Source organism: Oncorhynchus nerka, linkage group LG22 (genome assembly GCF_034236695.1).
Source record: "Oncorhynchus nerka isolate Pitt River linkage group LG22, Oner_Uvic_2.0, whole genome shotgun sequence".
Classification (NCBI taxonomy): Eukaryota; Metazoa; Chordata; class Actinopteri; order Salmoniformes; family Salmonidae; genus Oncorhynchus; species Oncorhynchus nerka.
The window spans coordinates 3,364,475-3,389,314 of NC_088417.1; positions in this window are offsets into that span (position 1 = coordinate 3,364,475).

Below are 24,840 nucleotides of genomic sequence, written 5' to 3' on the forward strand. Positions count from 1 at the left end.
AGACATCAGGTGTGCCTGCCCTGAGCCAGAAACTATTCCCAGACATCAGGTGTGCCTGCCCTGAGCCAGAAACTATTCCCAGACATCAGGTGTGCCTGCCCTGAGCCAGAAACTATTCCCAGACATCAGGTGTTCCTGCCCTGAGCCAGAAACTATTCCCAGACATCAGGTGTGCCTGCCCTGAGCCAGAAACTATTCCCAAACATCAGGTGTGCCTGCCCTGAGCCAGAAACTATTCCCAGACATCAGGTGTTCCTGCCCTGAGCCAGAAACTATTCCCAGACATCAGGTGTTCCTGCCCTGAGCCAGAAACTATTCCCATTTGGAGGCAGAATGCTACAAAAAATAAAAAGATGCAAAAAAACAGGAACAAATGATATTTTATCTGGTGAACAGTAGTGCCCTTGTATGCATAACATAACAACATCAGGATTGATATTCCTAACGAGTGGGGCAGATGCTGGGGAAGCTGCCATTAAGGGACAAACACCATACACACACACACGCGAGCGCGTGCGCACACACACACACACACACACACACACACACACACACACACACACACGCACACACACACTGAGGCTGAATGAATGATGAATCAGTGTGTGTGTGTGTGTGTGTGTGTGTGTGTGTGTGTGTGTGTGTGTGTGTGTGTGTGTGTGTGTGTGTGTGTGTGTGTGTGTGTGTGTGTCAGCTTGGTTGGACTGTTGATGAAGAAGTCTTTCAGTGAATGATGTACCTGTCAGGCCTGGCTGTGGAGACCCCTCACCCCTCTGTGTGTGTGTGTGTGTGTGTGTGTGTGTCTCTCTAGCTCAGATTCTAAGGGTGCAGGTGTTGTAGGTGTTCACTCAGAACAAAATGAATTATGGGGGATTATAAAGCCCTCTGTAAAGAACACTCCTCACTCTCTCTAACATTCTGAAGAAGTTTTATAATTTCATAAGGTTGAAGTTCAGAGATCTCTGAGATCAGAGAGGTCGGTGGTTCTCTCTTCTGGTTGTGAAGAAGTTTTATAATTTCATAAGGTTGAAGTTCAGAGATCTCTGAGATCAGAGAGGTCGGTGGTTCTCTCTTCTGGTTGTGAAGAAGTTTGAAGAAGACGAGTTTAATAAAAAGGAGGGAGGGTGTGGGAGGAAGAGCCAGCTAGCTTACAGGGAGACTTCCCGGGAGGAGGGAGGGTGTGGGAGGAAGAGCCAGCTAGCTTACAGGGAGACTTCCCCGGGAGGAGGGAGGGTGTGGGAGGAAGAGCCAGCTAGCTTACAGGGAGACCTCCCCGGGAGGAGGGATGGTGTGGGAGGAAGAGCCAGCTAGCTTACAGGGAGACCTCCCCGGGAGGAGGGATGGTGTGGGAGGAAGAGCCAGCTAGCTTACAGGGAGACTTCCCGGGAGGAGGGATGGTGTGGGAGGAAGAGCCAGCTAGCTTACAGGGAGACCTCCCCGGGAGGAGGGATGGTGTGGGAGGAAGAGCCAGCTAGCTTACAGGGAGACCTCCCCGGGAGGAGGGAGGGTGTGGGAGGAAGAGCCAGCTAGCTTACAGGGAGACCTCCCCGGGAGGAGGGATGGTGTGGGAGGAAGAGCCAGCTAGCTTACAGGGAGACTTCCCCGGGAGGAGGGAGGGTGTGGGAGGAAGAGCCAGCTAGCTTACAGGGAGACTTCCCCGGGAGGAGGGAGGGTGTGGGAGGAAGAGCCAGCTAGCTTACAGGGAGACCTCCCCGGGAGGAGGGATGGTGTGGGAGGAAGAGCCAGCTAGCTTACAGGAGACTCCCGGGAGGAGGGAGGGTGTGGGAGGAAGAGCCAGCTAGATTACAGGGAGACCTCCCCGGGAGGAGGGAGGGTGTGGGAGGAAGAGCCAGCTAGATTACAGGGAGACCTCCCCGGGAGGAGGGAGGGTGTGGGAGGAAGAGCCAGCTAGATTACAGGGAGACCTCCCCGGGAGGAGGGAGGGTGTGGGAGGAAGAGCCAGCTAGCTTACAGGGAGACCTCCCCGGGAGGCAGGCCTGACAGGTACATCATTCACTGAAAGACTTCTTCATTAACAGTCCAACCAAGCTGACACACACACACACACACACACACACACACACACACACACACACACACACACACACACACACACACACACACACACACACACACACACACACACACACTATCCTCTAGAAGGTTAAAGGTGCATCCAATCTGGGACAGAGGGAGACTGATAAAAAGCTTCTTTGTCCCAACCATCAGTCATCACTAGGGCTGTGGCTTCCACACATAGCCTACAAGCCGTTTTAAAAACAAGTCAAATAAATCTATTATTTATTTTAGACACATCTAAAGAAGGATGATATGAAGAAAATGTAGTTTATTTCAGAAGAACAGAATAGCATACTATGAGTTGACATTGTGTTAGGTCCTGATCTGGCTATGCCATATGGTTGGAGGCTACACTAGATTTGCTTACAATTCTAGGCTACCTGCCAGGATGTTTTTGTGCTGGTCAAGGGCGGTCAGGTCTGGAATGAACCAAGGGCTATATCTGTTCTTAGTTCTGCATTTTTTGAACGGGGCATGCTTTTCTAAGATGGTGAGGAAATCGCTTTTAAAGAATGACCAGGCATCCTCGACTGACTGGATGAGGTCAATATCCTTCCAGGTCGATTAGAAAGGCCTGCACGCAGAAATTGTTTTAGGGAGCGTTTAACAGTGTTGAGAGGTGGTCGTTTGACCGCGGACCCATAGCGGATACAGGCAACGAGGCAGTGATCGCTGAGATCCTGATTGAAAACAGCGAGGTGTATTTGGAGGGCAAATTGGTCAGGATAATGTCTGTTAGGCTCTACACCCCTTGTAAAGCAGATTATTGTTCTTCATTTTAAGAAGTTATTTTATTGTGATACAATCTTTATCAAAACATACAGGCTACATGAGGTGTGAGACTATGATTAGAAAAAGTCACACAAAAAAACGCAGTTTCTTATGCTGAGTGTGACGTAAAAGATGTCGATGCCTTTGGGCCCAATGAGCGGCAGGCTACCCCACTCCAACCCAGGGGCCCAATGAACGGCAGGCTACCCCACTCCAATCCAGGGGCCCAATGAGCGGCAGGCTACTCCACTCTAATCCAGGGGCCCAATGAGCGGCAGGCTACCCCACTCTAATCCAGGGGCCCAATGAACGGCAGGCTACCCCACTCCAATCCAGGGGCCCAATGAGCGGCAGGCTACCCCACTCTAATCCAGGGGCCCAATGAACGGCAGGCTACCCCACTCCAATCCAGGGGCCCAATGAGCGGCAGGCTACCCCACTCTAATCCAGGGGCTCAATGAGCGGCAGGCTACCCCACTCTAATCCAGGGGCCCAATGAACGGCAGGCTACCCCACTCTAATCCAGGGGCCCAATGAACGGCAGGCTACCCAATCCAGGGGCCTTGAAATCCCCTCCTGCTGTTCAAAGACCATCCACTAGCATTTTCTACAAGAAATCTCCCTTCAGAAATAAAAGCTTCTCCCAAGTGGGTGTGACACCTACTCCCGTTGCCTGCTACATTGCTGCTTGGTTTACACCTGTTCACCATCTGACCTGTCAGGTACAGGTACCCCCACCACACTCTCCCTTCTCTCCGGAGATTTCTCTCGCCTCCAGCACACACGCACTGTTGGGGCTCTGAACTTACAATGGCTAGCCCCAAATCCTTATATACTGTATATATTTTCTTTTGCAAATTGCTATTTTGCTATTTGCCTCATGACTCCTGCTTTGTTGACCTCAACGGTGGGACCGATTATGTTTGTTCCCCCACTCGGGACTCTGACTCTCTATTGGTTACACAGACTCTCGGCCTCCCATTCTATTCTAACCATCTCTCGTCGGCTTTGTATTCATGTAACCTGATGATATTGCTGTACAACATGATCTTGTTGCCATCTGATGCATGATGTGACTATCCCCGATGCTCCTCCCTCTTTTCTCGCTGCCCCGCTACAAAGTTTCTCCCTGCAGGCAGTCACTGAGTCCGAGGTGCTAAAGGAGCTCCTGAAACTTGAAAACATCTGGGTCAGATGGTTTAGACCCTTTCTTATTTAAGGTTGCTGCCCCTATCATCACCAATCCTAATATCCAACCTTGTTAACCTCTTGCTCCTACTTGAGACGCTTGCGTCCCATCTAGAGCTCTGGAAATGCAAATGCGCTACGCTAAATGCTAATAGTATTAGTTAAAACTCAAACGTTCATTAAAATACACATGCAGGGTATTGAATTAAAGCTACACTCGCTGTGAATCCAGGAAACAAGTCAGATTTTTAAAATGCTTTTCGGCGAAAGCATGAGAAGCTATTATCTGATAGCATGTAACACCACAAAAGACCCGCAGGGGACGTAAACAAAATAATTAGCATATTCGGCGCTACACAAACCGCACAATAAAATAGAAAACATTCATTACCTTTGACCATCTTCTTTGTTGGCACTCCTAGATGTCCCATAATCACTATTGGGTCTTTTTTCGATTAAATCGGACCATATATAGCCTAGATATCGTTATATGTAGAAAAAACAGCGTTTCATAACGTAACGTCATTTTTTAAAATTCAAAAAGTCGACGATAAACTTTCACAAAACACTTCGAAATACTTTTGTAATGCAACTTTAGGTATTAGTAAACGTTAATAAGCGATCAAATTAATCACAAGACGAAGTATATTCTATAGCTGTCCGTCTGGAAAAATGTCCGGCTAGAAACTCAACCAAAATATCCGGTCCTAGACCTGAAGAACTGCGCTGCCTTGCATGTATTTGACCAAGAAACAAATCGTAGGCAAATGACAAGACTCTAGACACCGTGTGGAAGCTGTAGGTACTGCAACCTCAGCCTCATTAATTGTGGTTCACCTTTATCAATGGGTTCAAGTCGCGCAGCAATATATTTTTCCATTTTCAGTGATCAGTTTTTCCTGCGCTTTCCGGTGAAACGCACGTTATGTTATAGCCACAGCCGTGATTTAACCAGTTTTATAAACGTCTGAGTGTTTTCTATCCACACATACTAATCATATGCATATACTATATTCCTGGCATGAGTAGCAGGGCGCTGAAATGTTGCGCGATTTTTAACAGAATGTTCAAAAAAGTAGAGGGTAGGAGTAACAGGTTAACCTGTCTCTCCTTTCTGGTGAGGTTCCCATTGCTTGGACAAACTTCCGGCGCCGACAGAGATGGCCGCCTCGCTTCGAGTTCCTAGGAAATTATGCATTTTTTTGTTTTTTTACGTGTTATTTCTTACATTAGTACCCCAGGTCATCTTAGGTTTCATTACATACAGTCGAGAAGAACTACTGAATATAAGATCAGCGTCAACTCACCATCAGTACGACCAAGAATATGTTTTCCGCAACGCAGATCCTGTGTTCTGCCTTACAAACAGGTCAACGGAATTGATTTCATGCAGCGACCCCAAAAAACGACTTCGTAAAAGAGGGAAACGTAGCGGTCTTCTGGTCAGACTCCGGACACGGGCACACCGTGCACCTCTCCCTAGCATTCTTCTTGCCAATGTCCAGTCTCTTGACAACAAGGTTGACGAAATCCGAGCAAGGGTAGCATTCCAGAGGGACATCAGAGACTGTAACGTTCTCTGCTTCACGGAAACATGGCTCACTGAGAGACGCTATCCGGGGCGGTGCAGCCAACGGGTTTCTCCACGCATCGCGCCGACAGAAACAAACATCTTTCTGGTAAGAAGAGTGGCGGGGGCGTATGACTAACGAGACATGGTGTGATGAAAGAAACATACAGGAACTCAAATCCTTCTGTTCACCTGATTTAGAATTCCTCACAATCAAATGTAGACCGCATTATCTTCCAGGAGAATTCTCCTCGATTATAATCACAGCCGTATATATCCCCCCCCAAGCAGACACATCGATGGCTCTGAACAAACTTTATTTAACTCTTTGCAAACTGGAAACCATACATCCTGAGGCTGCATTCATTGTAGCTGGGGATTTTAACAAAGCTAATCTGAAAACAAGACTCCCTAAATTTTATCAGCATATCGATTGCGCAACCAGGGGTGGTAAAACCTTGGATCATTGTTACTCTAACTTCCGCGACGCATATAAGGCCCTGCCCCGCCCCCCTTTCGGAAAAGCTGACCACGACTCCATTTTGTTGATCCCTGCCTACAGACAGAAACTTAAACAAGAGGCTCCCACGCTGAGGTCTGTCCAACGCTGGTCCGACCAAGCTGACTCCACACTCCAAGACTGCTTCCATCACGTGGACTGGGACATGTTTCGTATTGCGTCAGATAACAATATTGACGAATACGCTGATTCGGTGTGCGAGTTCATTAGAACGTGCGTTGAAGATGTCGTTCCCATAGCAACGATAAAAACATTCCCTAACCAGAAACCGTGGATTGATGGCAGCATTCGCATGAAACTGAAAGCGCGAACCACTGCTTTTAAGGGCAAGGTGTCTGGTAACATGACCGAATACAAACAGTGCAGCTATTCCCTCCGCAAGGCTATCAAACAAGCTAAGCGTCAGTACAGAGACAAAGTAGAATCTCAATTCAACGGCTCAGACATAAGAGGCATGTGGCAGGGTCTACAGTCAATCACAGACTACAAGAAGAAACCCAGCCCAGTCACGGACCAGGATGTCTTGCTCCCAGGCAGACTAAATAACTTTTGCCCGCTTTGAGGACAATACAGTGCCACTGACACGGCCTGCAACGAAAACATGCGGTCTCTCCTTCACTGCAGCCGAGGTGAGTAAGACATTTAAACGTGTTAACCCTCGCAAGGCTGCAGGCCCAGACGGCATCCCCAGCCGCGCCCTCAGAGCATGCGCAGACCAGCTGGCCGGTGTGTTTACGGACATATTCAATCAATCTCTATACCAGTCTGCTGTTCCCACATGCTTCAAGAGGGCCACCATTGTTCCTGTTCCCAAGAAAGCTAAGGTAACTGAGCTAAACGACTACCGCCCCCGTAGCACTCACTTCCGTCATCATGAAGTGCTTTGAGAGACTAGTCAAGGACCATATCACCTCCACCCTACCTGACACCCTAGACCCACTCCAATTTGCTTACCGCCCAAATAGGTCCACAGACGATGCAATCTCAACCACACTGCACACTGCCCTAACCCATCTGGACAAGAGGAATACCTATGTGAGAATGCTGTTCATCGACTACAGCTCGGCATTCAACACCATAGTACCCTCCAAGCTCGTCATCAAGCTCGAGACCCTGGGTCTCGACCCCGCCCTGTGCAACTGGGTACTGGACTTCCTGACGGGCCGCCCCCAGGGGGTGAGGGTAGGCAACAACATCTCCTCCCGCTGATCCTCAACACGGGGGCCCCACAAGGGTGCGTTCTGAGCCCTCTCCTGTACTCCCTGTTCACCCACAACTGCGTGGCCACGCACGCCTCCAACTCAATCATCAAGTTTGCGGACGACACAACAGTGGTAGGCTTGATTACCAACAACGACGAGACGGCCTACAGGGAGGAGGTGAGGGCCCTCGGAGTGTGGTGTCAGGAAAATAACCTCACACTCAACGTCAACAAAACTAAGGAGAGGATTGTGGACTTCAGGAAACAGCAGAGGGAACACCCCCCTATCCACATCGATGGAACAGTAGTGGAGAGGATAGCAAGTTTTAAGTTCCTCGGCATACACATCACAGACAAACTGAATTGGTCCACTCACACAGACAGCGTCGTGAAGAAGGCGCAGCAGCGCCTCTTCAACCTCAGGAGGCTGAAGAAATTTGGCTTGTCACCAAAAGCACTCACAAACTTCTACAGATGCACAATCGAGAGCATCCTGGCGGGCTGTATCACCGCCTGGTACGGCAACTGCTCCGCCCTCAACCGTAAGGCTCTCCAGAGGGTAGTGAGGTCTGCACAACGCATCACCGGGGGCAAACTACCTGCCCTCCAGGACACCTACACCACCCGATGTTACAGGAAGGCCATAAAGATCATCAAGGACATCAACCACCCGAGCCACTGCCTGTTCACCCCGCTATCATCCAGAAGGCGAGGTCAGTACAGGTGCATCAAAGCTGGGACCGAGAGACTGAAAAACAGCTTCTATCTCAAGGCCATCAGACTGGTAAACAGCCACCACTAACATTGAGTGGCTGCTGCCAACACACTGACATTGACACTGACCCAACTCCAGCCACTTTAATAATGGGAATTGATGGGAAATTATGTAAATATATCACTAGCCACTTTAAACAATGCTACCTTATATAATGTTACTTACCCTACATTATTCATCTCATATGCATACGTATATACTGTACTCTATATCATCGACTGCATCCTTATGTAATACATGTATCACTAGCCACTTTAACTATGCCACTTTGTTTACTTTGTCTACATACTCATCTCATATGTATATACTGTACTCGATACCATCTACTGTATGCTGCCCTGTACCATCACTCATTCATATATCCTTATGTACATATTCTTTATCCCCTTACACTGTGTATAAGACAGTAGTTTTGGAATTGTTAGTTAGATTACTTGTTGGTTATTACTGCATTGTCGGAACTAGAAGCACAAGCATTTCGCTACACTCGCATTAACATCTGCTAACCATGTGTATGTGTGACAAGTAAAATTTGATTTGATTTGATTTGAAGACAGCCACGGTTCATCCTTTATTTAAAGGGGGAGATCAAGCTGATCCTTACTGTTATAAGCTTGTTTCTTTTTTGCCCTGTTTATCAAAAGTGTTGTGAACAACTTGTCAATAATAAACTGACTGACTTTCTTTATGTCTATAGTATTCTCTCTGGTAAGCAATCTGGTTTCTGCTCAGGTTATGGATGTATCACTGCAACCTAAAAGGTCCTCAATGATGTCACCATTGCCCTTGATTCTAAGCATAATAATGTGCTGCTATGTTTATTGACCTGGCCAAAGCTTTTGATACGGTAGACCATTCCATTCTTGTGGGCCGGCTAAGGAGTATTGGTGTCTCTGAGGAGTTTTTGGACAGGTTTGCTAACTACCTCTCTCAAAGAGTGCAGTGTATAAAGACATCTGCTGTCACAGCCACTGCCTGTCACCAAGGGAGTAGCCCAAGGCTCAATCCTAAACCCCACTCTCTTCTCAATTTACATCAACAACATAGCTCAGGTAGTAGGAAGCTCTCTTATTAATTTATATGCAGATGATACAATCTTATACTCAGCTGGCCCCTCCCCTAATTGTGTGTTAAATGCTCTACAACAAAGCTTTATTAGTGTCAAACAAGCTTTCTTTACCTTTAACCTTATTCTGAACACCTCCTAAACAAAGGTCATGTGATTTGGTAAGAAGAATGCCCCTCTCCCCACAGGTGTTATTACTACCTCTTATGGTTTAGAGCTTGAGGTGGTCACCTCATACAAGTACTTGGCTATCATATGGCTAGATGATACACTGTCCATTTCTCAGCACATATCAAAGCTGCAGGCTAAAGTTAAATCTAGACCTGGTTTGCTCGATTGTAATCACTCCTCTTTCACCCCAGGTGCCAAACTAACGCTGATTGAGATGACCGTTATACCCATCCTACCTGCGCTAGATTACGGAGACGTAATTTATAGATCGGCAGGTCAGGGTGCTCTCGAGTGGCTAGATGTTCTTTACCATTCCACCATCAGATTTACCACCAATGCTGCTTATAGGACACATCACTGCTCTCTATACTCCTCTGTAAACTGGTCATCTCTGTATACATGTCGCAAGACCCACTGGTTGATGCTTATTTATTAAACCCTCTTAGGCCTCACTTCCCCCGATCTGAGATATCTACTGCAGCCCTCATCCTCCACATACAACACCAGTTCTGCCAGACACATTCTGTTAAAGGTCCTTAAAGCAGACACATCCCTGGGTCACTCCTCTTTTCAGTTCACTGCAGCTAGCGACTGGAACAAGCTGCAACAAACACTCAAACTGGACAGTTTTATCTCAATCTCTTCATTCAAACACTCAATCATGGCCACTCTTAGTGACAGTTGTGGCTGATTTGCATAATGTATTGTTGTCTCTACCTTCTTGCCCTTTGTGCTATTGTCTGTGCCCAATAATGTTTGTACCATGTTTTGTGCTGCTACCATGTTGTGTTGCTACCTTGCTCTGTTGTCATGTGTTGCTGCCTTGCTATGTTATTGTCTTAGGTCTCTCTTTATGTAGTGTTGTCTCTCTTGTTGTGATGTGTGTTTTGTCCTATATTTAAATATATATATATTTTATTTTTGTAATCCCAGCCCCCTGTTCCTGTAGGAGGCCTTTTGCCTTTTAGTCATTGTAAATAAGAATGTGTTCTTAACTGGCTTGCCTGACTTGCCTTTATATATAAACAATAAACAATGTTTATCACTACCGCTATTCGGATGGTAACAACCTTTTGATTTTGACGACCGTAGTTCGAATCGCAGACATCATCATGGGGCGGCAGCGTAGTGGTTAGAGTTTGGATTAGTAAAGGAAAGGTTGCAAGATTGAATCCCAGAGCTGACAAGGTACAAAATCTGTCGACCCTGAACAAGGCAGTTAACCCACTGTTCCTAGGCCGCCATTGAAAATAAGAATTTGTTCTTAACTGACTTGGTTAGTTAAATAAAGTTAGGTTAGTTAAATAAAGTTAGGTTAGTTAAATAAAGATAGGTTAGTTAAATAAAGATTTTAAAAAACTAATAAATAAAAAAATTTAAAATCTCAGCAATCTGAAACTTTGCACATATGTGGCTGCCATCTAGTGGCCAAAAACTGCAATATTATATTATGGCCTTTCTCGTTTGTATTATCTTTCAACAGATCTAATGTGTTATTACATTTATATTATTATGTTATGTTCTCCTACATTAATTTCACATTTCCACAAATTTCAAAGTGTTTCCTTTCAAATGGTATCAAGAATATGCATATCCTTGCTTCAGGTCCTGAGCTACAGGCAGTTAGATTTGGGTCGTATGGATGAAAATTGGATTAAAAAAAAGGTCAGAGGTTTTAAAGGGACAATCAGCATAAATTCAATCAGCATTTGCTACATCAATTTGTTGCACTTATAAATGAATGTTAAATGAATGATATGTAACCATTGACTCTTGAAAAATCGAACGTATAAATTCCTCCTGAGCTTAGTTCAACTGTCGTACCCAATCAGAACCCAAAATATTATTATTTCACTCCAATGTTTGTAAACAACGAAAATGTAAACAAACACAAAAATGATAAAACTATAATTTTAAACCAAAAACCAAAATAAGAGACAGGTGCAATAAGACCGATCGGTGGCGTCTAGTAGACCGGTGACGACGACCGCCGAGCGCCGCCCGAACAGGAAGAGGAGCCACCTTCTGTGGGAGTCGTGATCGGTGGCAGCTAGTGGACCGGTGACGACGACCGCCGAGCGCCGCCCGAACAGGAAGAGGAGCCACCTTCTGTGGGAGTCGTGATCGGTGGCAGCTAGTAGACCGGTGACGACGACCGCTGCCCGAACAGGAAGCCCAGAAGGCTGCCCACCTTCTGTGGGAGTCGTGACACAGGGAGAACTTCGTTATTGTTTATACTGCTGATTGTCCCTTTAAGAAGTTAAGATGCAGATGCAATATGTTACAGATACAAATGTCCCATCACTCAGACAGGAAGTGAAAACATCCAGCACAGCAAACAATCGATCAATAAAATGTATTTTACAAAATTGCCTTTTTACATCAAAATAATAACCACAGTGGTTATAGAAGGGTCAACAGTTCAACACCTCAGGAGCAAATGTCAGTTGGCTTTTCATAGCTGAGCATTCAGAGGTCGAGACAGCACGTCCAGGAGAGAGGTAGTGAGAGAGTGGAAACAGCCTGGGACAGGGTAGCACATCCAGGAGAGAGGTAGTGAGAAAAGTAGTGAGAGAGGTAGTGAGAGAGTGGAAACAGTCTGGGACAGGGTAGCACGTATGGGAGAGAGGTAGTGAGAGAGTGGAAACAGCAGGTCTGGGACCTGTAGCACGTCTGGGAGAGAGGTAGTGAGAGAGGTAGTGAGAGAGGTAGTGACAGAGGTAGTGAGAGAGGTAGTGAGAGAGTGGAAACAGTCTGGGACAGGGTAACACGTCCGGGAGAGAGGTAGTGAGAGAGTGGAAACAGCAGGTCTGGGACCTGTAGCACATCTGGGAGAGAGGTAGTGAGAGAGGTAGTCTGAGAGAGGTAGTGAGAGAGTGGAAACAGCAGGTCTGGGAGAGAGGTAGTGAGAGAGTCTGGGAGGTCTGGGACCTGTAGCACGTCCGTTGAAACAGGTAGAAACAATCGGATGGAAAACCAATCCGACTCCGTTTACATTTATGCATGGGTGTATCTTTGAATTCGTTGTTGAATCGCCTGCTCCTTCTCCATGTTCGGATCACCAGCCCACCCCCAAAGTGACCGCCACTCCCTCCCTCCCTCCCTCCCTCCCTCCCTCCCTCCCTCCCTCCCTCCCCACCACCCCAAAGTGACCGCCACTCCCTCCCTCCCTCCCTCCCTCCCTCCCTCTCTCTCTTTCTCTCTCTCTCTCTCTCTCCCTCCCTCCCTCCCTCCCTCCCTCCCTCCCCCCCTCTCCCCTCCCTCCCTCCCTCCCTCCCCACCACCCCAAAGTGACCGCCACTCCCTCCCTCCCTCCCTCCCTCCCTCCCTCTCTCTCTCTCTCCCTCCCTCCCTCCCCCCCCCTCCCTCCCTCCCTCCCCACCACCCCCAAAGTGACCGCCACTCCCCCCCCCACCCCCAACGTGACCACCACTCTCTCTCTTTGGTCACTCAGGACAGTCAGCTGGGAAGGTCCTAGAGCCAGATAGAAGTTACACAAATCATTGTATGTAATCTCTTCCTATAAATCAAATCAAATCACGTTATTGGTCACATACACATGGTTAGCAGATGTTAATGTGAGTGTAGTGAAATGCTTGTGCTTCTAGTTCCAACAGTGCAGTAATATCTAACCAGTAATCTAACAATTCTCCAACAACTACCTAATACACACACATCTAAATGGGTGAATGAGAATATATACATGTAAATATATGGATGAGTGATGACTGAGCGGCATAGGCAAGGTGCAGTAGATGGTATAAAATACAGTACATACATGTGATATGAGTAAAGTAAGATGTGTCAACATGATTAAAGTGGCATTATTTAGAGTGGCATTTATTAAAGTCACTAGTGATCCATTCATTAAAGTGTCCAGTGATTGGGTCTCAATGTAGGCAGCAGCCTCTCAATGTTAGTGTTGGCTGTTTAACAGTCTGATGGCCTTGAGATAGAAGCTGTTTTTCAGTCTCTCGGTCCCAGCTTTGATGCACCTGTAATGACCTCGCCTTCTGGATGATAGCGGGGAGAACAGGCAGTGGTTCGGGTGGTTGATGTCCTTGATGATCTTTTTGGCCTTCCTGTGACATCGGTTGCTGTAGGTGTCATGGAGGGCAGATAGTTTGCCCCCGGTGATGAGTTGTGCAGACTGCACTACCCTCTGGAGAGCCTTGCGGTTGACAGTGGAGCAGTTGCCGTACCAGGCGGTGATACAGGATCTGCATCTGTAGAAGTGGGTTTTTGGTGACAAGCCAAATTTCGGCGCTGTTGCGTCTTCTTCACCACGCTGTCTGTGTGGGTGGACCATTTCAGTTTGTCTGTGATGTGTACGCCGAGGAATTTAAAACTTTCCACCTTCTCCACTGCTATCCCTTCGATGTGGATAGGGGGCTGCTCCCTCTGCTGTTTCCTGAAATCCACGATCATCTCCATTGTTTTGTTTATGTCTACATCAGATATAACCTAGTACCCAGTGGCACAGCGGTCAACGATGCCGTGTAGGAGCTCAGACCGGAAACACCATGTCTTCTCCTCCTTGATGGGTTTCACCACAAATGCCCTGGCAGCCTTGGAGAACACCTGGCAGCCTTGGAGAACCCCTGGCAGCCTTGGAGAACACCTGGCAGCCTTGGAGAACACCTGGCAGCCTTGCAGAACACCTGGCAGCCTTGGAGAACACCTGGCAGCCTTGCAGAACACCTGGCAGCCTTGGAGAACACCTGGCAGCCTTGGAGAACACCTGGCAGCCTACCTGGCAGCCTTGCAGAACACCTGGCAGCCTTGCAGAACACCTGGCAGCCTACCTGGCAGCCTTGCAGAACACCTGGCAGCCTTGGAGAACACCTGGCAGCCTTGGAGAACACCTGGCAGCCTTGGAGAACACCTGGCAGCCTTGCAGAACACCTGGCAGCCTACCTGGCAGCCTTGGAGAACACCTGGAAGCCTACCTGTCAGCCTTGGAGAACACCTGGCAGCCTACCTGGAAGCCTTGGAGAACACCTGTCAGCCTTGGAGAACACCTGTCAGCCTTGGAGAACACCTGTCAGCCTTGCAGAACACCTGGCAGCCTTGGAGAACACCTGGCAGCCTACCTGGCAGCCTTGGACTCTTGCTTGAAACAAAGCACTCCCTCTATTGTTGTAGCCTGCTGTCTCTCTCTCCTTTGTTGTAGCCTGCTGTCTCTCCCTCTATTGTTGTAGCATGCTGTCTCTCTCTCCTTTGTTGTAGCCTGCTGTCTCTCTCTCCTTTGTTGTAGCCTGCTGTCTCTCTCTCCTTTGTTGTAGCCTGCTGTCTCTCTCTCCTTTGTTGTAGCCTGCTGTCTCTCTCTCCTTTGTTGTAGCCTGCTGTCTCTCCCTCCTTTGTTGTAGCCTGCTGTCTCTCTCTCCTTTGTTGTAGCCTGCTGTCTACTGTCTCTTCCTCCTTTGTTGTAGCCTGCTGTCTCTTCCTCCTTTGTTGTAGCCTGCTGTCTGTCCAACAAATAGCTGTGGTCCAAGGCAGCCACCCTGCTGACCCATCCCCTAGAGACACCTCGCCTGCTGGCCCGTCCCCTGCTGGCCCAGCCCCCACTGTCCCATCCCCTACTGGCCCATCCCCTGCTGGCCCGTCCCCTACTGGCTCATCCCCTAGTGGCCCCTCGCCTGCTGGCCCATCCCCTACTGGCCCATCCACTGCTGGCCCATCCCCCACTGGCCCATCCCCTTCTGGCCCATCCCTGCTGGCCCGTCCCCTACTGGCCCATCCCCTAGTGGCCCCTCGCCTGCTGGCCAATCCCCTACTGGCCCATCCACTGCTGGCCCATCCCCCACTGGCCCGTCCCCTACTGGCCCATCCCCTGCTGGCCCGTCCCCTACTGGCTCATCCCCTAGTGGCCCCTCGCCTGTTGGCCCATCCCCTACTGGCCCATCCACTGCTGGCCCATCCCCCACTGGCCCATCCCCTACTGACACCTCCCCTGCTGGCCCGTCCCCTACTGGCCCGTCCCCTACTGGCCCATCCCCTACTGGCCCATCCACTGCTGGCCCATCCCCCACTGGCCCATCCCCTACTGGCCCATCCCCTGCTGGCCTGTCCCCTACTGGCTCATCCCCTAGTGGCCCCTCGCCTGCTGGCCCATCCCCTACTGGCCCATCCACTGCTGGCCCATCCCCCACTGGCCCATCCCCTACTGGCCCATCCCTGCTGGCCCGTCCCCTACTGGCCCATCCCCTAGTGGCCCCTCGCCTGCTGGCCCATCCCCTACTGGCCCATCCACTGCTGGCCCATCCCCCACTGGCCCATCCCCTACTGGCCCATCCCCTGCTGGCCCGTCCCCTACTGGCTCATCCCCTAGTGGCCCCTCGCCTGCTGGACCATCCCCTACTGGCCCATCCACTGCTGGCCCATCCCCCACTGGCCCATCCCCTACTGGCCCATCCCCTGCTGGCCCGTCCCCTACTGGCCCATCCACCTAGTGGCCCCTCGCCTGCTGGCCCATCCCCTACTGGCCCATCCACTGCTGGCCCATCCCCCACTGGCCCATCCCCTACTGGCCCATCCCCCACTGGCCCATCCCCTACTGGCCCATCCCCTACTGGCCCCTCCCCTACTGGCCCATCCCCTACTGGCCCATCCCTACTGGCCCATCCCCTACTGGCCCATCCCCTGCTGACCAATCCACTGCTGGCCCATCCCCTACTGGCCCATCCCCTACTGGCCCATCCCCTGCTGTCCCCTCCCTGCTGGCCCCTCCCCTGCTGACCCGTCCCCTGCTGGCCCATCCCCGCTGGCCCATCCCCCTGGCCCATCCCCTACTGGCCCATTCCCTACTGGTCCATCCCCTGCTGGCCCCTCCCCTGCTGTCCCCTCCCCTTCTGGCCCCTCCCCTGCTGGCCCATCCCCTGCTGGCCCATCCCCCTGGCCCCTCCTCTGCTGGCCCATCCCCTGCTGACCCATCCACTGCTGGCCCATCCCCTACTGGCCCATCCTCTACTGGCCCATCCCCTACTGGTCCAACCCCTGCTGTCCCCTCCCCTGCTGGCCCATCCCCTGCTGGCCGAACCCCTGCTGGCCCATCCCCTGCTGACCCATCCCCTGCTGGCCCATCCCTGGCTGGCCGCTCCACTGCTGGCCCATCCCCCACTGGCCCATCCCCTACTGGCCCATCCCCCACTGGCCCATCCCCTACTGGCCCATCCCCTACTGGCCCCTCCCCTACTGGACCATCCCCTACTGGCCCATCCCTGCTGGCCCATCCCCTACTGGCCCATCCCCTGCTGGCCCATCCCCTGCTGGCCCCTCCCCTGCTGGCCCATCCCCTGCTGGCCCCTCCCCTGCTGACCCATCCCCTGCTGGCCCATCCCCTGCTGGCCCATCCCCTGCTGACCCATCCACTGCTGGCCCATCCCCTGCTGGCCCCTCCTCTGCTGGCCCATCCCATGCTGGCCCGAACCCCTGCTGGCCCATGCCCTGCTGGCCCCTCCCCTACTGACTGAACCCCTGCTGGCCCCTCCCCTGCCGACCCCTCCCCTGCTGGCCCATCCCCTGCTGGCCCCTCCCCTGCTGGCCCATCCCCTGCTGGCCCCTCCCCTGCTGGCCCCTCCCTGCTGGCCCCTCCCCTGCTGACCCATCCTCTGCTGGCCAAACTCCTGCTGGCCCCTCCCCTGCTGGCCCATCCCTTGCTGGCCCCTCCCCTGCTGACCCATCCTCTGCTGGCCCCTCCCCTGCTGGCCCCTCTCCTGCTGGCCCCTCCCCTGCTGGCCCATCCCCTGCTGACCCATCCCTTACTGACCCTTCCCCTGCTGGCCCCTCTCCTGCTGGCCCCTCCCTGCTGGCCCATCCGCTGCTGGCCCCTCCCCTGCTGGCCCCTCCCCTGCTGGCCCCTCCCCTGCTGACCCATCCCCTGCTGGCCCCTCCCCTGCTGGCCCCTCCCCTGCTGACCCATCCCTTGCTGGCCCCTCCCCTACTGACCCCTCCCCTGCTGACCCATCCCTTGCTGGCCCATCCCCTGCTGACCCATCCCTTGCTGGCCCATCCCCTGCTGACCCATCCCTTGCTGGCCCATCCCCTGCTGACCCCTCCCCTACTGGCCACTCCCCTACTGACCCCTCCCCTGCTGACCCATCCCTTGCTGACCCATCCCTTGCTGGCCCATCCCCTACTGACCCATCCCCTACTGACCCATCCCCTGCTGACCCATCCCCTACTGACCCATACCCTGCTGGCCCCTCTCCTGCTGGCCCCTCCCCTGCTGGCCGAACCCCTGCTGGCCACTCCCCTGCCGGCCCCTCCCTGCCGGCCCCTCCCCTGCTGACCCATCCCCTGCTGGCCCATCCCCTGCTGGCCCATCCCCTGCTGACCCATCCACTGCTGGCCCATCCCCTGCTGGCCCCTCCTCTGCTGGCCCATCCCATGCTGGCCCGAACCCCTGCTGGCCCATGCCCTGCTGGCCCCCCCCCTACTGACTGAACCCCTGCTGGCCCCTCCCCTGCCGACCCCTCCCCTGCTGGCCCATCCCCTGCTGGCCCCTCCCCTGCTGGCCCATCCCCTGCTGGCCCCTCCCCTGCTGGCCCCTCCCCTGCTGACCCATCCTCTGCTGGCCAAACTCCTGCTGGCCCCTCCCCTGCTGGCCCATCCCCTGCTGGCCCCTCCCCTGCTGACCCATCCTCTGCTGGCCCCTCCCCTGCTGGCCCCTCTCCTGCTGGCCCCTCCCCTGCTGGCCCATCCCCTGCTGACCCATCCCTTACTGACCCTTCCCCTGCTGGCCCCTCTCCTGCTGGCCCCTCCCCTGCTGGCCCATCCGCTGCTGGCCCCTCCCCTGCTGGCCCCTCCCCTGCTGGCCCCTCCCCTGCTGACCCATCCCCTGCTGGCCCCTCCCCTGCTGGCCCCTCCCCTGCTGACCCATCCCTTGCTGGCCCCTCCCTACTGACCCCTCCCCTGCTGACCCATCCCTTGCTGGCCCATCCCCTGCTGACCCATCCCTTGCTGGCCCATCCCCTGCTGACCCATCCCTTGCTGGCCCATCCCCTGCTGACCCCTCCCCTACTGGCCACTCCCCTACTGACCCCTCCCCTGCTGACCCATCCCTTGCTGACCCATCCCTTGCTGGCCCATCCCCTACTGACCCATCCCCTACTGACCCATCCCCTGCTGACCCATCCCCTACTGACCCATACCCTGCTGGCCCCTCTCCTGCTGGCCCCTCCCCTGCTGGCCGAACCCCTGCTGGCCACTCCCCTGCCGGCCCCTCCCCTGCCGGCCCCTCCCCTGCTGGCCCCTCCCCTGCTGGCCGAACCCCTGCTGGCCACTCCCTGCCGGCCCCTCCCCTGCCGGCCCCTCCCCTGCTGGCCCATCCACTTCTGGCCCATTCCCTGCTGGCCCCTCCCCTCCTGGCCACTGTTGTTTATTTCTTATACCACTTGGACACTCCCACCAGCAGTACTGCACCACAATTGGCCTCAACCACGACAGTACCTGAGACACAGGGATTACATGAGTCCCCTGAGTCACTGACTTGAATCCTCATAATCGTATAGTTCTGATTTTACAATAAAATATATGACAGTACCTCTGGCTTTCCGATGGCCCCTCAGCCATTCCTCACACAGGTCATATTCATGCCAGATATCAGCAGGGGAGTCCCACAAGTGCACCCTCACACTTGGAAGCCTGTCAGTGGCCAGGGTTTCCTTACTGCATCCTTGAGTCTGGTAGTAATAATGGTATGATGCCTGTCAGTTGCCAGGCTTTCATTACAGCATCAATGGGCCTGTTAGGTTAATAATAGAATCCTTATTACTAAAGGTACCTACGCCCTCTTCATACGTCCTCCAAATACACACCCTTACAACCCTTAGACTAGCTAGAGAATTTAGGTTTGGCTTTAGCTTACCTCAAAGTGTTGCAGGCATCTCTCCTGTCCCTCCGTCTCCAACCAGTAGCTGTTCTTCACTTAGGTCACATGCACAGTCTCCTGGGGGAGGATCAGGTGGGAAGCAGAGTCCAGGATAGTGTGAGAGCCAAAGGAAGAACAGTGTCCTGGTGGAAGATCAGGTGGGAAGCAGAGTTCAGGATGGTGTAAGAGCCAAAGGAAGAACAGTCTCCCTGGGGGAAGCAGAGTCCAGGATGGTGTGAGAGCCAAAGGGAGATCAGTCTCCTGGGGGAAGATCAGGTGGGAAGCAGAGTCCATGATGGTGTGAGAGCCAAAGGGAGATCAGTCTCCTGGGGAAGCAGAGTCCAGGATGGTATAAGAGCCAAAGGAAGAACAGTCTCCTGGGGGAAGCAGAGTCCATGATGGTGTGAGAGCCAAAGGAAGAACAGTCTCCTGGGAAAGCAGAGTCCATGACGGTGTAAGAGCCAAAGGAAAAACAGTCTCCTGGGGAAGCAGAGTCCAGGATGGTGTGAGAGCCAAAGGAAGAACAGTCTCCCTGGGGGAAGCAGAGTCCATGATGGTGTGAGAGCCAAAGGAAGAACAGTCTCCTGGGGGAGGATCAGGTGGGAAGCAGAGTCCAGGATGGTGTAAGAGCCAAAGGAAGAACAGTCTCCTGGGGGAAGCAGAGTCCATGATGGTGTGAGAGCCAAAGGAAGAACAGTCTCCTGGGGGAGGATCAGGTGGGAAGCAGAGTCCAGGATGGTGTAAGAGCCAAAGGAAGAACAGTCTCCTAGGGGAAGCAGAGTCCAGGATGGTATAAGAGCCAAAGGAAGAACAGTCTCCTGGGGGAAGCAGAGTTCAGGATGGTGTAAGAGCCAAAGGAAGAACAGTGGCCTGGCCAATCACACCGTGCCTCTCCGGATACAATCAGAGGACTGTCACCAATTGTAGCCAGAATGGCCTCTGTGTGCTGGGTCAACGTAGGGGTGATGTTGGTTTTGTGAACTGTCACAGCGACATGGACACCAGGCTGAGGAGGTGACATATTTCCACAAATATGGAGTGGGAGCCGCCAGTAAGGAAGAACGCTGATGGCACCAACAGATTCCCTGCTAACAACTTTCCCACTCTGGTCTGGGACTCCCACTTCCTCATGTCACCCATAACACTCTCTGTCTCCATGGTGATGGCAAAACCATTTATTTTCAGGGATGAACTGATAAGACCTGCTCGACATCCTGGCTCATGGCAGACATTGAACAACTCCTTCAGCTTGCTATCAAAGACTAATTCTTGGCTCGCACTGTGATGATTGTGATTCTGAGGTCTCAGGTTCACACAGAGAGTTCTGGTCTTCAAATCAAATCAAATCAAATCAAATCAAATTTATTTATATAGCCCTTCGTACATCAGCTGATATCTCAAAGTGCTGTACAGAAACCCAGCCTAAAACCCCAAACAGCAAACAATGCAGGTGTAAAAGCACGGTGGCTAGGAAAAACTCCCTAGAAAGGCCAAAACCTAGGAAGAAACCTAGAGAGGAACCAGGCTATGTGGGGTGGCCAGTCCTCTTCTGGCTGTGCCGGGTAGAGATTATAACAGAACATGACCAAGATGTTCAAATGTTCATAAATGACCAGCATGGTCGAATAATAATAAGGCAGAACAGTTGAAACTGGAGCAGCAGCACAGTCAGGTGGACTGGGGACAGCAAGGAGTCATCATGTCAGGTAGTCCTGGGGCACGGTCCTAGGGCTCAGGTCCTCCGAGAGAGAGAGAAAGAAAGAGAGAATTAGAGAGAGCATATGTGGGGTGGCCAGTCCTCTTCTAGCTGTGCCGGGTGGAGATTATAACAGAACGTGGCCAAGATGTTCAAATGTTCATAAATGACCAGCATGGTTGAATAATAGTAAGGCAGAACAGTTGAAACTGGAGCAGCAGCATGGCCAGGTGGACTGGGGACAGCAAGGAGTCATCATGTCAGGTAGTCCTGGGACATGGTCCTAGGGCCCAGGCCAGTTGAAACTGGAGCAGCAGCATGGCCAGGTGGACTGGGGACAGCAAGGAGTCATCATGTCAGGTAGTCCTGGGGCATGGTCCTAGGGCTCAGGTCCTCCGAGAGAGAGAAAGAAAGAGAGAAGGAGAGAATTAGAGAACGCACACTTAGATTCACACAGGACACCGAATAGGACAGGAGAAGTACTCAGATATAACAAACTGACCCTAGCCCCCCGACACATAAACTAATGCAGCATAAATACTGGAGGCTGAGACAGGAGGGGTCAGGAGACACTGTGGCCCCATCCGAGGACACCCCGGACAGGGCCAAACAGGAAGGATATAACCCCACCCACTTTGCCAAAGCACAGCCCCCACACCACTAGAGGATATCTTCAACCACCAACTTACCATCCTGAGACAAGGCCGAGTATAGCCCACAAAGATCTCCGCCACGGCACAACCCAAGGGGGGCGCCAACCCAGACAGGCCGACCACAACAGTGAATCAACCCACCCAGGTGACGCACCCCCAGGGACGGCATGAGAGAGCCCCAGTAAGCCAGTGACTCAGCCCCCGTAACAGGGTAGAGGCAGAGAATCCCAGTGGAAAGAGGGGAATCGGCCAGGCAGAGACAGCAAGGGCGGTTCGTTGCTCCAGAGCCTTTCCGTTCACCTTCCCACTCCTGGGCCAGACTACACTCAATCATATGACCCACTGAAGAGATGAGTCTTCAGTAAAGACTTAAAGGTTGAGACCGAGTTTGCGTCTCTGACATGGGTAGGCAGACCGTTCCATAAAAATGGAGCTCTATAGGAGAAAGCCCTGCCTCCAGCTGTTTGCTTAGAAATTCTAGGGACAATTAGGAGGCCTGCGTCTTGTGACCGTAGCGTACGTGTAGGTATGTACGGCAGGACCAAATCAGAGAGATAGGTAGGAGCAAGCCCATGTAATGCTTTGTAGGTTAGCAGTAAAACCTTGAAATCAGCCCTTGCTTTGACAGGAAGCCAGTGTAGAGAGGCTAGCACTGGAGTAATATGATCAAATTTTTTGGTTCTAGTCAGGATTCTAGCAGCCGTATTCAGCACTAACTGAAGTTTATTTAGTGCTTTATCCGGGTAGCCGGAAAATAGAGCATTGCAGTAGTCTAACCTAGAAGTGACAAAAGCATGGATTAATTTTTCTGCATCATTTTTGGACAGAAAGTTTCTGATTTTTGCAATGTTACGTAGATGGAAAAAAGCTGTCCTCGAAATGGTCTTGATATGTTCTTCAAAAGAGAGATCAGGGTCCAAAGTAACGCCGAGGTCCTTCACAGTTTTATTTGAGACGACTGTACAACCATTAAGATTAATTGTCAGATTCAACAGAAGATCTCTTTGTTTCTTGGGACCTAGAACAAGCATCTCTGTTTTGTCGAGTTTAATAGTAGAAAGTTTGCAGCCATCCACTTCCTTATGTCTGAAACACATGCTTCTAGCGAGGGCAATTTTGGGGCTTCACCATGTTTCATTGAAATGTACAGCTGTGTGTCATCCGCATAGCAGTGAAAGTTTACATTATGTTTTCGAATAACATCCCCAAGAGGTAAAATATATAGTGAAAACAATAGTGGTCCTAAAACAGAACCTTGAGGAACACCGAAATTTACAGTTGATTTGTCAGAGGACAAACCATTCACAGAGACAAACTGATATCTTTCCGACAGATAAGATCTGAACCAGGCCAGAACATGTCCGTGTAGACCAATTTGGGTTTCCAATCTCTCCAAAAGAATGTGGTGATCGATGGTATCAAAAGCAGCACTAAGGTCTAGGAGCACGAGGACAGATGCAGAGCCTCGGTCCGTTGCCATTAAAATGTCATTTACCACCTTCACAAGTGCCGTCTCAGTGCTATGATGGGGTCTAAAACCAGACTGAAGCATTTCGTATACATTGTTTGTCTTCAGGAAGGCAGTGAGTTGCTGCGCAACAGCCTTCTCTAAAATTTTTGAGAGGAATGGAAGATTCGATATAGGCCGATAGTTTTTTATATTTTCTGGGTCAAGGTTTGGCTTTTTCAAGAGAGGCTTTATTACTGCCACTTTTAGTGAGTTTGGTACACATCCAGTGGATAGAGAGCCGTTTATTATGTTCAACATAGGAGGGCCAAGCACAGGAAGCAGCTCTTTCAGTAGTTTAGTTGGAATAGGGTCCAGTATGCAGCTTGAAGGTTTAGAGGCCATGATTATTTTCATCATTGTGTCAAGAGATATAGTACTAAAAGACTTGAGCGTCTCTCTTGATCCTAGGTCCTGGCAGAGTTGTGCAGACTCAGGACAACTGAGGTTTCACTGATCTCCGTCAGCTCCATCTGCGGTGTAGTTCTGGTCTTCACTAATCTCTCTCTCCATCAGCTCCATCTGTCATGTAGTTCTGGTCTTCACTGATCTCACTCTCCATCAGCTCCGTCTGTCATGTAGTTCTGGTCTTCACTAATCTCTCTCTCCATCAGCTCCATCTGTCATGTAGTTCTGGTCTTCACTGATCTCACTCTCCATCAGCTCCGTCTGTCATGTAGTTCTGGTCTTCACTGATCTCACTCTCCGTCAGCTCCATCTGTCATGTAGTTCTGGTCTTCACTGATCTCTCTCTCCATCAGCTCCATCTGTCATGTAGTTCTGGTCTTCACTGATCTCACTCTCCGTCAGCTCCATCTGTCATGTAGTTCTGGTCTTCACTGATCTCTCTCTCCATCAGCTCCATCTGTCATGTAGTTCTGGTCTTCACTGATCTCACTCTCCGTCAGCTCCATCGGTGGCGTATATGAGCAGGACTCTGTTGTATACTGATGGTCATGAGCGCAATCTATCTCTTTAGGGATGGTCCCGGTGGACCTCTTTAGTGATGGTTCCGGTGAATCTCTGTAGTGATGGTCCCGGAGAACCTCTTTAGTGAGTGTCCCAGTAAACCTCTTTAGTGATGGTCCCAGTAAACCTCTTTAGTGATGGTCCCAGTGGACCTCTTTAGTGATGGGCCTGGTGGACCTCTTTAGTGAGGGTCCCGGTGAAACTCTTTAGTGAGGGTCCCGGTGGACCTCTTTAGTGAGGGTACCGGTGGACTTCATTAGTGAGGGTCACAGTAAACCTCTTTAGTGAGGGTCCCGGTGGACCTCTTTAGTGATGGGCCCGGTGAACCTCTTTAGTGATGGTCCCGGTGAACCTCTTTAGTGAGGGTCACAGTAAACCTCTTTAGTGAGGGTCTCGGAGAACCTCTTTAGTGAGGGTTTCAGTAAATCTCTTTAGTGAGGGTCCAGGAGAACCTCTTTAGTGAGGGTCACAGTTAATCTCTTTAGTGAGGGTCCCGGAGAACCTCTTTAGTGAGGGTCCCAGTAAACCTCTTTAGTGAGGGTCCCGGAGAACATCTTTAGTGAGGGTCCCGGAGAACCTCTTTAGTGAGGGTCCCGGAGAACCTCTTTAGTGAGGGTCCCAGTAAACCTCTTTAGTGAGGGTCCCGGTGGACCTCTTTAGTGAGGGTCCCGTAGAACATCTTTAGTGAGGGTCCCGGTGGACCTCTTTAGTGAGGGTCCCGGAGAACATCTTTAGTGAGGGTCCCGGTGAACCTCTTTAGTGATGGTCCCGGTGGACCTCTTTAGTGATGGTCCAGGTAAACC